Source organism: Apteryx rowi, unplaced genomic scaffold (genome assembly GCF_003343035.1).
Source record: "Apteryx rowi isolate R43461 unplaced genomic scaffold, aptRow1 scaffold_969, whole genome shotgun sequence".
NCBI classification, from domain to species: domain Eukaryota; kingdom Metazoa; phylum Chordata; class Aves; order Apterygiformes; family Apterygidae; genus Apteryx; species Apteryx rowi.
Window position 1 is genome coordinate 66,866 of NW_020451281.1, and position 15,617 is coordinate 82,482.

The following is a 15,617-nucleotide window of genomic DNA, read 5'->3' on the forward strand; positions in this document are numbered from 1 at the left end:
GAAGCTATATAAGTATGTTACAGAAGGGGAATGACACAGCAGGCAGGAAGCTGCTAAATGATGTTTCTTTTTGGTGACAGGTGACCTGGACAAGCTCTTCCTGTAGCATGATTAACAGGAAGGAAAATTCCATACAATTCCCAAAGCAGAAAACTGTTCCTTCCCCGTCCAGTTCTTTTTACTCCTGAAAAGAATAATTTCTGCAGGCAGAGCAAGGACAGTTCCTCAGGCTAGCAGGACCGAGCAAGAGAAAGACTTAGCTTCCAGGAAATACTTGAAATTCTTGAACTTCAGCTTCCAAAGCTGAAGTTTTAGCAAAATGCTAAAAACTGCTAAAACTGCTAAATATGTCCTCCATTGGATACTCCATAACTGAATTAGCCTTAGCCCACTAAGAGAATGAGTTAGGAAGTCAGTGCTGAGCTTTTGTTTATTTTGCTTTCTTGTTACAGAAGCATATTAAATGTAGTCATTTATCATGTATTTCTTCAACTGTTGCTAAGTAAGAATGAGAGATCTTCTATGGGTTTTGTTTGCCATTTGTGTTCCCTACAATAACATTAATTTTAAAACAGACTTTACTCATTTGAAACATTTGTTTAAACTATATTCTTCCTTCCCCTCACTGGGGAGAGATAAGCTGATGTTTCATGTGTATAAGGCAACACAGGAAGTTAAATCTGTATTGCCAGGTAGTTGTTCTACATTGATTTATTTGCAAGCCAGAACTATTTTCAGCTAACAAAGCTGGATCCTTGTTTAAGTGGAAAGTACACTGATAACAGCACAGAAGTCCTTACAGGTAACATTAAAGGATTTTCCACATTAATTTCCTAATTATCATCCGTCACTATAGCTCACTGAGGATCATTGATGGACATCATTAATAAACCAAAATCACAGCCATGTTTTCCACCACTGGTTTTCCCCGTGCATAGATAATCTCTTCCACAAGGAAGATAGTCTACAGATGCAATTTAAAATAACATTTTCTTGATATCTCAATTTCTGGTAAACAGCATCACATATGTTGAAGGGCTATATGCACTTTTCCAAATAACAGCAAACTGACAGCTAGAATGATATGACTATATCTCTTTTGCATATTGGGGAAGGAAAGCAGCAACTCTGTATATACCACAACCCTAAATCCATGGCAGTTGAAGCAATAAGGAAGAAGGACTGAAGAGCAGACATGAAAACACAAGAACCACATTCAGGCAGATCTTAAGATATATTAGAAATGGAAGTCAAAGTGTAATAAGCAGTTATTTCATTTTATATGGCCAAAGTTTTACAGTCTCATCAGATAATTCTCTCTTTGAAAGATAAACATATGGAAAGGTGGATTTCCCTTCCTAGAAAGCTTACTTGCTCAAAACTTGAACATCCTCTGTTTTTCAAAGTCACCCACCTATTAATGATAAAGCCTCAAAAACATTTTTTCCCTCAAGGTTTTTCGATTTTTCATCAGTTTAGACCTGTCCAAAACAGAAATACTCAATTCTCATCCTTAGGCAAAGATCACTACAAGGAACAATGGACTAGTGAAGGCTTGCACTTAAAAACCTAAGGATGACATCAGTGATTTCTGCTGTTCTCCGCTTCTAAAATGTCTCAAAAACTTTACATATGTGGAAACACAGATATTTGAGAAGTTGAAAGGTAAATTCACTAAATTTAAACAGGCTCCTCTTTTCAGATTTCTACTGAAAGAATACAGATAAAGATATTTACAAGGTTGTAGATAAAAACACCAAAAAATGAGGGATGTTGAAATAAGACTAACAATTATTGCAAATGTAGTGCTCAAAATAATGGTTCACATTACCTTCTGTTAAGAACCATCCCCCCAACTTGCAAATTAAGCTAACGCACATATTTGATTCCTATAGCAACTAGACTGAATACATAGAAAATTAGGAAAACCTTTAATGTTAATTTTTAAGCCTTTGCATTCTTCTGATCAGCAGGGTGAAAAGAAATGGCACATACCCAACAGTCAAAGACTCATTTGAAACCAGAGTACAACAGTGAGGGGGAGGGGGACACAATACAATTTTACACAGTATCTGTATAGCTTTAGGTTATTCATAACAAAATCAGCTAGAGAGAATGGTGGAATGAGCCAGAAATACTCAAGTCAGATAAAATCTAAACTCTCATGAAGCTCTGTATTTCAGACCAGGTTTTATAGTAGTTTTGAATAGAAATAGCATTGAAATATAACTAAAACTCTAGGCTAACAATCATCATGTGAGCCATACCTAATGAAGTTAAGTAACACATGAAATTTTTATATTGAAACATTACAGCCTTTAGCCCCTTCACTTTATTTAGACAGTGACATTTCAAGCCTCAATGTATTTCTGATACAGACAGCACAAAGTTAAACATAACACCAAAAATACATTGACCACAATTTTCAAGTCTGGTTAAGCATCTGTCAGCTCCCAGCTTGAAAAAAAAAACAATCTGAAGCTAACTCTGGTGCTCATCAAGTTTTAGGAGGCAGAACTAAATGTGCATCTACCAGGATATCCAAAAAACATGGTAAAATATATGTGCGTGTGCGTGTATATACGCACACACACATAAAGGCATTTCCAGGAACAGACATACTGTAAGGTTAGCAAATCCATTCAGATGGTGTCATCCTTTTCAGCACAGAGAACTTGATGATGGACTTAAATACTTATCTGAATTAAGAAGTATTATTCAATATTTAAGTGACAAAGACTCAAGTACATCACTTCTGTTCACTTTCAAATTCTTTACATTACACTCCAAAAGGCATTTTATTAGGAATTTTGTGCTGCACTTAAAACTAGAAAACTAAAACCCAGATATTAAGCCTTTTTTGGTGTGATTTTAAAAGCATACAAATTTCCTGTAACTATTTTTAATAAATCCAGGAAGGACTACCACTGTCTTCAGAGAGAAAATCACAAGGGCTTCTGAAGATACCATATTCTGTGCTCATTTCACTTGTAAACTTTTTTTTTTTGCTAAACTTATATCTGTCCTCTTCAAACAGATGTTTAAGCTTTAAAGTCCTTATTTAGAAAGTGCCTTTGGAAAGTATACTATACATACACCAACGGTTTGAGATAAATCACTGAAGAACAGGTATCTCAAAATCATTACTTCCAAAAGTATTAATCAGACTAGAATTTTATAAGCCTAAACCTGAATTTCAGCACTTAAGGCAGGAGATACTCATTTAGTATGGCTTGTTTTCACAATTAGGTTTAGTTGTGCAAAACTAAGGGTACAAGTTTTACARTCATATTGCACTCACCAAAAAAGGAGGATGGGCCTCAGTCTAGTTCCAAACTTAGCCCTAAAAGTTCATTAACAAAACTATTCGCTTTTGGCATTCAAGAGCCAAAATTCCATTTAGCTATGTAAAAAGGTCCCCAGCAAGTACCATCTACTTGTCAATGTTAAAGAAAATGAGTCCAATAACAAAAGGAGTGGCTTCTTTCAAGACGACTTAAATCACAGGTAATTAGAGCATTATTATTTAGGTATGAAATGTGTAACTTTGTCCTGGCATTATCAGCAGTTAGCACAGAAAAGCATATTTTTGATGAACATAAAGAGAAGCTGTTCCTACACATACTGGAAAGTAAAGCCTAGGAAAGTCTGATTAAAATCTGTACAAAAGTGAAGACAGGAAGTTATATAGAGTGAGAGAATTATACACAATGAAGTCAACAGTATAGTTATTAAGTCATGTTTTGAACTAAAGTCATCTTCCAACTTCAGGCTCAGTTGTTAATTTGAAAACTGCGCTGGCAAATAGATACTTCCCATAAAGCATTCACTTTGCAGTTCTGATACAGAAATCAAAAGAGAAACAAAAAATGAATTGAAAACATTTTCTTTCAAGTTTAAGTTGCTCTCCTTAAYGGTCAGGATGGACAAGTGTCTTAAAAAAAAAGTCAGCTAAGCCATGCACCACAATTTTTCACTTGCCTCAGACTACCCAATATCTGACCCCTATCCATGCAATTGCATTATTCCACTGGTGGTGGAAGACAGCTGTCTAGAACCCGATTTCCATAAGGGAGGCTTACATAATGTCTGTTTGAAAACCTGGGTTAAATTTTTAATGCTTCAGATGAAGTGCTTGTGAACAGCTATTAAGACTTTAGCATTTGGGTCCCCCAATGCTAAAATGTAATATAAAAGGATACAATTGCAGGACATCAGTTTTTCAAATCTGCTCACCAGGATTAGAATTCTTAAGGGTACAAAGACCAAAATGCAAGAAAATCCATGGTATGCCTTAGCATAGCAAGTGTAGGTCACAGAAAACATTTGACTACAAAGCAAATAAGGACTTTCCATATTTTGTTACAAAGAACTCAAATACTGAACTGTATGAATTTCTCAAGGAGCTGCTCATTTTTCCCCTCACACCTGTTTCCCTTCACTCTAAATAGGATGATGATTTTTCCTGAGAGAGGATTATTTCTTCACAGTAGTTTTGAAGCCTGACCACCTTTTCTACCCCTTACCAGGAATGCTATTGTTCAGGCATTTGTCATGCAATAACTACAGTATTCAGGGTGCCTAGTTTTCTGTAGTGTTTTAATTCATGCAAAATGCACCCAATGAGACCACTCTAGCTTTTTGCTTGGAGGCAACCACACCAGTCCCAGCCCTGTAACAGTGTAATACAGATGGCTCCTTGTCTTTCCACAGCACCAATTATATTCCCCTCCTCTTTCCTTTCTAGAGCTTTCATACCCCACAACCTCTCTGGGCAGCCTGTTCCAGTGCTCTGTCACCCTCACAGTAAAGAAGCTTTTCCTCATGTTCAGATGGAACTGTCTGTGTTTCAGTCTGTGCCTGTCACTGGGGACCACTGAGAAGAGTCTGGCTCTGCCCTCTTTACACCCTCCCTCACATACTTACACACATTGATAAGATCCCCCCTCAGCCTTCTCTTCTCCAGGCTAAACAGACCCAGCTCTCTCAGCCTTTCCTCATGAGAGATGCTCCAGTTCCTTAATTATCTTAGGAGCCCTTTGCTGGACTCACTCCAGTAGCTCCATGTCTCTCTCTAATTGGGGAGCCTAGAACTGGACTCAGGTGGGCCAGGCATGGCCTCACCAGGGCTGAGTAGAGGGGGAGGGATCAACTCCCTCAACCTGCTGGCAATGCTCTTCCTAATGCACCCCAGGATACCATTGGCCTTCTTGGCCACAAGGGCACATTGCTGGCTCATAGTCAACTTGTCCACCAAGACTCCCAGGTCCTTCTCTGCAGAGCTGCTTTCCAGAAGGTCAGCACCCAGCCTGTACTGGTGTATGTAGTAAAACATCTGCCCAAGAACAGCATAACATCTATTATTGTAGCTCAGGTCATAACAGTTAGTCATACTACTGGATTTACGTCCATTTGCAGTTTTTAGCTAAACTGCAATTGATTTACACTTTAGAAAATTATAGTTAAGATAGTTACACCACTAAATATTAGGAAAAGCAAACCAATTTAAACATGGGATTAATAGCATCTCTGCAATTATTTAACATATAATATATAATTAATTAAATTAATTAACATAGCATCTCTGCAATTATTTCAGTTTTGTTCATAAGAAAACTACTGCCTTAAGCTGGAAGGTATTCTCCTAATGCTTCATTATAGTAAGAGTAACTCAAGTCTACATGTTAACTAAAATAGGTGCTAACTTGCAAACAATTTTTTCTTAGGGTTGACAGTCCTGACAAATTGTGTCCTGAATGTGGCCTTCACTCAGATACAAGGCCATAAAAAAGTCATCTGTGAATCAAATGCCRCTGCCAAAAGCACATGAATGTGTAAATCTACAGGTATGCAAAYGAGAAATTAAAAACCTTTCCCTTGTACTTGTTTAAAGGTAGAATGATAACATGCAAGGCTCAGATTACATGATCTCTATCTGCAAAGCGACCCTTAAAGAACAGGTCTGTTGAGGACTTCGATTTGCTTTATTATCTGAATGCATGTCAATTTTGGTTTGGTCTTTATTTCTGCTGTCAAACCTGTCAACATCTCACTTAGCTCTTGTACAGTAGCACACTCTTTGATTAGCCTCTTAGATTATTCTTACTCAAAGCAAGCCATTTCATTGCATCAATTATGTTGAAATTTCTTAGATTCCTAAAATCTACAGATTTTTTTAAAAGGAGAATAGACTCAAATTACCATGAATTTGATATCTGGGAGAATGTCAGTGCTGGAAGTTCCCTGTTCATTGGAAATTCACTAGAACTGAAGCTAAAAATAAAAATTTTATGCTGGCAACTGCTGGCTTCTGTCAGAAGTTGCTCATTAAAATGTGTAAAATAGTATGACTAGCTAGTAGCAACTGTCAGACATACATGCTTTATATATGACTTAGTGATACATACTAAACATTTTCCACTGGTATCCCTTTGGGATGCTAGCGCTTGCTTATCAGTATAGAGTCCTTAACTACACCTCCAATAGAAAAAAAGTTGATACATCAGACAATAGCTGCCTGAGAATTTAAGAGGGTAAAGGACAAAACACAGGCCAATAATGTGATCTTTACCTTCAGAAGGGAAGTATCCATTATGTACTTTATATAGGTCAATCACTATGGTTTTGGATTGCCTCAGAAGCTACAGTCTGTTTTTGAAATTCATTAGCAAAACTTCCACAGATGCCTCAGTTCTCAAAGCAGCAGCTGTAAAATCAAGTCAAAGCTGCCATACATTGACATATGCATTCTTAGAGGTCTTGTGCTATAGTCTGCTCTGCTTCTGCACTTCATTTCATATATTACATTAAAAATATGAATCTGACCACTCTGCATAAGTGTTTTTTCTATCTATTTTGATGGATAAACTGAAGTAATATATATTTTTTTGCCAATTTACAAGGTTTCAAAAAATTCCTATTTCTGTTCTTTTACTGGTATTCCTCACTAAATCTAGACATGAGTCACCTTAACTCATTAAGGACACCCATTAGATCTCTATCATTACATGCAGTTCAAATTCTTGCTCCAGGTACAAATATCTATACCATGTTGACACAAGAAAGCCTATATATTCCACACCTTCATTACATACTATTGACATGATGTGGAAGAAGATATTTATACCTTTCTGCAAGGTTGCATGCTGTACTTTCTGGGGCTTCATACACTTGTACATATCCATGCTTATTCCCTTGAGAAATACATGGCTTTATTAAACATGATCACACTGTTGAGGTACTCTATACTGAAGAAGTTTTTAATTCAGGCTAGGATTAAGAAGTCTTCAGACAAGATGGAAATATGCTGAAAAGAACATTCAATGGCTAGCCTGCTCTTGACACGCAGTCCCTATACCCTTCCTCACAGATTACACCATGCAATCCCAAGCCCCTTAGGAAGTACTACAGTTGTTAAACTGCAGCAAGACTGAAATAGCTATCTCATCCATTGACTCTGATCAACAGATTGGGTAAGGAACTGGACCCACTGTTTTCAAACTCTTTGAAAAACCACACGGACTCTTCCACCTTGACCTTCAGTCACAGCTACTGATTCCCTATTAGCAGAACTATTGAGCCTATAAACAAATACATCCTTCAGACCTAAGTTCATCTTATTTTAATTTTATAAGCCTGCAGGGGTTTGATTTTTAGCTATGGCAATTGTAGTTATTGATTGCCTTTCCCTTGTGTTTTCTCATGCATCTGTCTTTTCTTTTGGGTCCTGAAAAAGCAAAAGCATAAATGTATCGCTTTCAGATAAAGCTAATCAGCAACTGCTGCTAAACTAGGGATAAAGTTACCCATCTAACAGTTCAATGTACACTGTTTTAATACTTACACATAAAAATACAAGTCTTATTTAAAAGCAAAACTTGCATTATTCCATGCTTCAACATTATCTGCTGAAAATGCTAATTAAACTAGTTTATTGCATAGCTTCTGACTATAGCAAGACTGGGAGGAAAAAGACTTGCTTTTCCTGTCATCTCATTGTTTTTCCCTTATCTTTTGAGTTTTGGGATCTTCAGCATCAATTCTAAAAATAGTGCATTATATTACTTTGGTTAAAGTACTTAAGAACYATATCTGTGCTCTTCAACTCCCTGATGATGGTTAGTGAAGTTAAGGGTGGATAAAACAGAACACTATCTTAATTCAGTTCAGAAAGATGACAAAATAAATTTATTTATGAAGAGGAGCTAGAAATAAAAGAAAAGGCTCTGTCTTTGGAATTTGCTGCTTCACAACAGCACTAGCTGTGACATATCGCTTACAGAACAATAAATCTGAACAGGAAAATACTAGAATTCATGGCTCAAAAAGAAACAAAGCAGAAATAGATCTAAACGCTCATCATTCAGGATGCTTTCACTCCAAGGTTCATGTTGGCCTTCCAAGTATTTACTTCTCCCCATTATCACACCATAGTTTCATATATGAGGTTTTCCATTACATCAGTGCCTTTGAAAGTCTAGCTTTTGCTTTAGCCTGGGCTCAAGACAGAGTTAAGTAACTTTATAAATTCAGAAAAGTTTACATCTCTTCCCTTATACACATTTTGTTACAGTAGCGTACTTTTGTTAAGTAGTTTCATGAAAAGGAATCGCATACTATTTGAAGAAAAATGAGCACAGAACATATCTATGGGATAGTCATCTCACAAATAGGAAGCTACACATTATGCCCAACAGTATACAAGGAAAATATAAACTGGCAATGAGTAACAGGCTTAATGTAATATTGGAATACCGACATGGAAAAGGATCAATAGCTGTGTAGTAGGATACAGTGTCGAAGTACACATTTGTTAAATTCTAGTTTATAAGCGAGTAGGGATCATCAGCCAATATTTCAATGTTATGCAGACAGCCTTGCTGGAGCAGAAATATTGTTCCAAGGTCATATTTGATGCAGTTTGCCCACTCAGGTGCAACCTCATCATTGGTGTATTAGATTCAACACCTGATCTTTCTGACAAAGAAGTGGCACTGGGCTATTGCATAGTGTAACATTATACCATGTACCTTAATTTGATATGAGTGTGTTCTCTGGGCACATGCCATCCTTCTTACTCACAGGTTGGTCATATAAGTATACTGCACTTCAGAGGCTAGTTCTGAGGCTAGTCCATTGGCCAAGGGTAGGTAGCACATTCCCACATTAGCTCAAGGTTACTGTGCTCCACAGCCTGCATGGTTCTGTTTGCTGCTTATCACTGTTTGCTCAAAGCTAATGATTTTTTAAATAAACATACCAGCTGTTACACCACTTCATTCTTTCTTTGGTCATCCTGTTCTATCATTTCTATTACAATTTCCACCTTCTACTATGATACTGTATTTTACGGTTAATCTACTCGCTTTTACTTCATTGGTATCCTGTTTACGACCACAGTACATGGGCCCAAAGTCACCTTAGAAGATGATCTGTATCAAAAATGTTTGAAGTGACTGTAGTGTTAAAACATGACAGCTGATGTTACTTACATCACTGCAGACCAAGAGGGTTTGACTTTGCATAACCTACAGACTTTTAAGCCATGTAAAACTCTGGATTGAAATCTGAATATCATTTTCTGCTACAGAAATACCCAATTGGTCCTGTATCATCTCATCACCAAGGCCTTCTAGGTAACCTGTTTACAGATACTTTGGCTGATCATGAGCTAAAGGAAAGTGTCATACAATCCTCCCATGCCCATTTGATTTCTACATCAGTGACTGGATTCTACCCCTTTATACCTACCTTACATCATGTGGAATTAGTTAATATTGGATATGCTTAGTTGTTGTTTCTTAGCTCCAATTCATTTAAATTCCTCCTCAAAACCAAATTCTATTGCACCACCTCCATGACCATTACTGACAAGTCACCAATTTCATTTAGAAATAGACCTTAAAGTAAGAGAAAATCTAATTTGCTAATCTAAGATCTGCTAAATCTATTTCTTACTGTTATTTCATAAAGGCTCTCTTATGGGCTTACAAACAAGGTATGGAAAAAGCTAGCTCTGCTTGTTTATTAAGGATTTTCACCATAATTATATACACATACTCAATTACAAGCATTCAAGTGCTATACACCATAACTGTACATACCATTTTACAGAACATGGAATATAGAACAGTTTTCAACTTACTGTGTGACCCCCATATAAGGATATATAAAAAAAGTTCATGGGGGGGGGGTTCCTTCACTAATGAAGAAAAATCCTGGAATGATTCAAGGAAGATGCAGCTTTTCTAAAGAAAATGCACAGTAGCAATCCATTTCTGTATTGTTGTTTTCAAATGCAATGTTTCATTTAGTAGACAGTTGCTGAACATGCTTGTCCAAATACCTTTGCAGGACGTACATACAGAAATAACACACTGGAATTTGGCTTATAATTACAGAACACTGGTTACTAATTTAACTATGAAGATAGCAAACCTCAAATTCCTGATTTCATGCCCACTCAACTAGCCAAACAAATTGTTTATCTAAGTGTGATTTAAATCTACATGACTATTAAATAAGAGTTCATACCAAAATATCATTTAGTTTTCTATAGGTCCAAAGTGAATCAGAATGTTTGGTTCACTTGTCAGCATCATTTAATGCATTTCAGTATTAGACAATTCAGAAATTGTATTATTCAGTGAGAATACAATTGGTAATTTATGAATGAAATGCTACTTTTAATATAAGCACTACCTGTACCGAGAGACTCATTTTACTGACCTAGTTCAAACCAGTTATAATCTCGGAAGCAGACATTGTGCGATTAATACCTAATTCAGAGAAAATCATTTTTGAATTAAAATTCTACAGTATTAACAAAGTCCCATCAGAAGACTCATCTGTTTCAGTTATTCCTGTGCATTTGTCTTTATGTTATTTTCTCTACCACTTCTAGTAGAAAGCTTACCACAGATTGTTCAATAAAGTTTAACCTTCTTGTGCTATTGCTGTGCTTGTGCTCCATGTGGAGTGCTGGCTTCCTTCCTTTTATTGAATGCCAAACGGAGGGACACAATGGGTGTGTTGTGCTCTGTGTAGCACAGTATGTGCTATTATCTTTAAAAAGGAGGTGCGAGCTGGCTGTAATACCACTACCACAGTACAAGTACCACAAACTAATCAAACAGCATTGGGGCATGGAGTCCATTAAAAGCTTGTGCAAAAGCTAGTGCAAAAGCTTCTTATTATGACCTACATACTGCACAGCAGCAGTTGGACAATTTAAACCCAGTTACATTGAGACTGAACACAATGCATGAATTCCAGTACTAAAGAATTAAACGATTTAAGGCTTTTCAAATATGTTCACAAGTTCTGCTTTATATCCTATATTATCCTCACACTACAAAGCACTATGGAAAACAAAAAATGCTTTTCTTAGTGAAAATGCAAGCATAGGATTTTATCAACTATTGGAAACATCTTTCTGAATCAGCAACCATATGGTACAGCATGATAAAATAGTTAACAAAAAGGCAATCATATCAATTCAGCAACAGCTTTAAACAATTCACTGGCCAAAGTCTCCTTTTTAGTGGAAAGATACCAGAGAAGGTTATTTCTTGCATGAAGTTTTGCTCTGAGTATTTTGCAAAATTGAAATAAACCATACAAAGGCATACCTTTTACACGAGCCGAGATGCACAGCAGTTTCCCTTTGTGGAAAAGTCCAGAGGCAGAAGCTCCTAAGCCAATCTGCTAATAAGCAGCACGTAAACCTGAGAGGGGGCTTTTGCCCAGTCTGCAGTACACAGTCCAGCTGAACTGCACACCTGCTTCTTCTGTAATGCCTGTTTACTGGAGCCAGCAGCACACAACAGCAGCAAAAGGGAAGGGCACCACCCTTCTCCTGGATCACCAGCTTTCACTGAGTAGCTAGTGAGCTGTTGAGATAACACTGCAGAGAAACCTTGCCTTTACAAGACAAAACCCTACTCTGCTGCCTGACAGCAGATATGCAGCATTATCACTCTGCATTCCACCTTCTCTGATCAGCTACCAGGAACAGCAGTCACCAGCCTGTCAAAATGGCAGCTTGTAAGCATGCTCAGCTACAGTAATTACTAATATGCCCATTTCTTGCTTCCTCTGGCGAGATTTTTTTTGTTTATTCCATGGTAAAGCACAGCATAATATGCCACATTGTTTTTCATAAGCAAAATGGCTGGTCCTTTCAGCACTGCTGCAGACAGCTCATTGGGTTCCCCCGGCTTTTCGGAGCCATGGCAACAGCCAACAGAGCGCCCGCCCCAGCAAGCCCGGCTGGGCATGTGCGGCTCTCCTGCGCACACCCCTCATGGAGCACGGTATGCTGTGCAGTCCCAGCTCTCATTTTGTATTAATGTGAGTCAAGAGAAACTGTGTTAGATTATTTGTGTTTATTTGGCTTGCACTGCATATTTTTTGTACATAGCAGAAAGACTATATCCCATCACAAGCAACCCAAGGCCAATAGGATGCAAATTGCCATGGGAAGTGTCCAGTTAAAACACTCCTTTCTTTTTGAGGCACTAAATTTAAGCATAAAGATTACTTGACAGGGCAAAGCAATGAACAGTTGGGATAGAAAAATCTTAAGGGCTACTTTATTTAGAAAGCAGAAAACATCATTACATAGTAAAAACAGTCAGTCTTCCATCAGTAAAGTCAACAAGCCTCACTCACTTATAAAAGTTAACTACTAAAGTCATCGCAATTACTCTGAGTGTTTACAAATAGATCTCAATCTTAAGGATGAAAGTGTTGCTTTTTTTAAACAAGATTCAAATGATTTTACAAGGACATCACCATGTAAAACAATTTTATGCTACTTATAATACATTTTCTCATTTCAATTAGGAGTAGGAAAAAAAGGAGACATTCGAAAAATTTGTAAGTACATATAAAAATCTCCACTGTTCAAGAGCTACCATTATCTCATGTCTCAACCCATAAGGAGACAGAAACAGCTAGAAAGTACATGCAGCAGTCTATCCTAAAGTTCTTGGAAAACCACTGAGAAATATTACCTAGATATTTCTAAGCATGTTATATTTCATAGACAAAAATTCCAAATATCTGATTTGAGGAAGATTTATTTCAATCCCTTGCCAGTCATTGGGATTTACTTAGTATGGATAATTAATCATGGCATTTTTCTTGTTCAGTTTTATGCTTTTAGGGCTACATCAGATTTGTCCCCTCTGAGTTCAGCTTGCAGAAAAAAGCTGTGCTGCTGCACCTCYACCACTCCAAGTGGTATTTCTGCTTCAGGGGCAAGGGCAGTAGCCACTCAGTGGTGCCCCAAGCAAAGAAATAAGGCACTGCAGTAGATTTTAGATTTCTTTCCTCAACAGCTTTACTCAGGAGCCCTTGTGCAAGTGTTAGTTTCTCTGAAATTCAAATATTACAAGAGGAAAATGGCCTATGGGGGGCTTAGTGGTTGCCTCCTCAGGAGACAAGAAAAACTGTTAAGCATTTTGACATGTCAAAGCTGAAGTATCCAGGCACACTTATAACAGATGCTCCAATATTAAATTTATTCTTGTTTCTTCTTAACCCTCCTTGAAGAAAGGATGGATGCCCTCTGCTAATATTTATTTGCTTCCATTTCTGAAACCACAGTTGGTGCTAGAGGTCTGTGCTAACATCAGGCAAAAGTGCCTCCAGCTACCATGATTCAATCGCATACCTTCTGTGCCATGACTACTCTCCAACAGTAGTTTTTGATCAGAAAAGAAGGAAATCTGCTGATTTGGCAAGCTGATTCTAAAACTTCTGGCTGGAAAACATTAAACTACTGCAGTAATTATTTACACACAAAGTATTAAAACAAAACCTCTCTGCATTAGAAGAATACCATTTCACCATTAGTTCACTAACTTGTTCATTAATGAGCAACATGAAACAGACAGCAAGCACATCCAGTCCTTTTTCCATGCTTGTTAATACACTGATATAGTCACTGCCTCCATGGAAAGTATTCTCTGCAAGTGAAAATTGAAGCAAGTTTTCTATCAGTTTAACACACTGACCCATTCTAAGGTAACTATCCAAATAGTCTCTACAGGGGGACTAATACACTAGCTTTTGAAAGAGTAGGCAGAAGCTTTTAAACAACAGATTAGAGCTTCAAAAGGTTGGGAAGATGCTGGTCCATACATATCTATCTATATAGTGTGTATATATATAGTTATCTTAACACATGTTGGAAGGACAGTATTTTGGTAGAAGTGTTGAACTTTTAAAATACTGATTAAAGAATACACCTTCCTAATTCAATCTTTAGGACTCTAGATCTACATTCCTAATGCAGGCATACTTCCAGTTAAGAATGATGGATGTTTTGTCTGCAGTAGGCATACAAGACTTGTGATATACATACTCATGCAATCTTTCCTTCTCTCCAGTGACATAATTAGGTAAAAGTTAGAACAAGATTAATCCAAGAACAGATTATGGTTCCAGCTCAAACCAAAGCAGTGTGAGAGAACCTAACCCCTTTGAGATTGCTTTTTAAAGTTTTCAGCTCTTACTGAATATAAAGACTTTATAAGCTCCATAGAAGTCCTAGAAACAAAATTTCTGTTCCATGCTTTGCAGAGACAGGCATAAAATTTCCTCCTGGTAAAACCCACTGAAATCACAGCATCAAGTTGGGAACAGAATCCATGGTGCAGCTGTTAGAGACTGCATTAACTTCAGATAGGACCCCACAGCTGTGTTGATATGTCTAGGGAAAGCCCAGAATCATGCAACAGAAATAGTGGTTGCTAGTCTACTCCCATTATATAAAAATTCAAGTGCAAGGTGTATAGTCATATTGATCCTGCACTGAGTATTTAAGTGCTTAAAGATAACCACTTGCCTGCTATGTTAAAACAAGACTGAAAATAGAGCAGTTTGGTATCTTGGCTCAAATTCTATTCATATCTTAATTCAAACGAGCTTCCTGATCTCACTGTAGAACCTGGAGGATAGTTGCTCATACCAAAAACCATCACACCTAAAAGAAAACTAAAACTCACTGGGCCTTTGCGAGAACATTGTTAACAGTCCTCACTTCGGAGGCAGAAATGACAAACATTTCTCAATCTTATCTCAAGATAGATACTTTATCAATATATTTACCATTTAATTCAACTCTTCCTATTTTCCTTCACAAACTAGTTTGCAGCTGTCTCAAACCAGTTTGACAGCACACAAAACTGTATACCCCTTTTAAAGCAATGCTGTATTCTCAAGACTTTTTCAGTCAACTCATCAAGAATTATTTGAATAATATTTTTCATAAAACAATGAATTTGAAATTTAGTTTCAACAAGTTTATTGCATTCTGAAATTGTTTTAAAACATGAACTGTAACGAACTTTAAAGGCTATTGCCATTTGAGGACAGAAAGTGTCAAAAGACCAGATCCTAGGAAAGTAACAATTAAAAGCGTATTTCCTGCACTGCTGTAATTATTCTTAGATATAATTGACTATCCAAATAAGAAAATACCTACTCTTCAGCCATCCTGAATAATATTAACATAATTACAGATCTTTCTGACCTTTCCACTTCTGTAATCACTTCAAGTTCTATTAAGTGAAAAAGGCTCTATAAAGGAAAACTGGAGCGCTCTAATC